Source organism: Gossypium arboreum, chromosome 6 (genome assembly GCF_025698485.1).
Source record: "Gossypium arboreum isolate Shixiya-1 chromosome 6, ASM2569848v2, whole genome shotgun sequence".
NCBI classification, from domain to species: domain Eukaryota; kingdom Viridiplantae; phylum Streptophyta; class Magnoliopsida; order Malvales; family Malvaceae; genus Gossypium; species Gossypium arboreum.
In genome coordinates, this window is record NC_069075.1 from 137,712,096 (window position 1) to 137,713,117 (window position 1,022).

Consider the following 1,022-nt stretch of genomic DNA (forward strand, 5'->3'; position numbering starts at 1 on the left):
TCTAGTAAGTTCCTTTAGTTTATGACTAGAAGAAATCGTCAGGACCATTACTATTTGATAGCGAAATTGAAAGCACAACTCGTAGAAACCGTAGAGAAGCAAGGCAGAGTCGACAAAGTATAGTGGAAGAGCGATAGGACACCATTAATATTACTGAGGAGATGGCTGAAAATCAGAATAATCAGCTAGCTCATGTGGTTGCCGTAAATCCTGTAAATTCAAATCCTACTCCACGTACTATGTACGATTGTGCCAAGCCTACTCTAATTGAGGCTGAATCAAGATTGGGAATAAATTTATTAATTTTTGTACAAAAATATTATTGCTGTGAATAATTTTGAATTGAAGTCAAACACTATTCAGATGATTCAATAGTTTGTTCAAGATGATGGTTTGTAGGACCAAGATCCAAATACTTTGTTCTGGAATTTTGCGACACTTTCAAGATTAACGGTGTTTCTGACGATGCCATCCGCCTATGATTGTTTCCCTTCTCGTTGAGGAATAAAGCTAAACAGTGGTTGAACTCTTTACCACGAGGTTTTATCACTACATAGGATCAAATGACTGAAAAATTCTTACTGAAGTACTTCCCACCGGCTAAGACAACTAAGTTGAGGAATGATATCTCTTCCTTCGTACAGATGGATTTAGAGACCCTATAAAATGCATGGAAGAGGTATAAGGATTTATTGAGAAGGTGCTCTCACCATGGGATACCTTTTTGGCTACAGGTTCAAACCTTCTACAACAGTTTGAATCCCTCAACTAGACAGTTAATCGATGCAGTAGTCGATGGTACTCTGAACAATAAAATACCTAAAGCGGCTTACGAGTTTATAGAAGGGATGTCACTGAAAATTATCAGTTGCAAGTCATGAGGACAAAACCCAATAGAGCAGCTGGTGTTTTTAACTTTGACGCAGTCACCATGTTATCAAATCTGGTAGAAATTTTGAATAAGAAAATTGATGGTTTATATGGTTCTACACAGGTACTTCCGGTGATGTAGTGCGATACGA

The 1,022-nt window shown here is 37.7% G+C and overlaps 1 non-coding gene across 1 annotated transcript; it reads right to left on the reverse strand.

Moving 5' to 3' along the window:
- Window positions 1-611: 611 nt before the first annotated feature.
- Window positions 612-718, reverse strand: LOC128295013 (small nucleolar RNA R71). The gene has a single exon (XR_008285320.1). It is a non-coding gene; the product is annotated as a small nucleolar RNA R71 (small nucleolar RNA).
- Window positions 719-1,022: the final 304 nt, after the last annotated feature.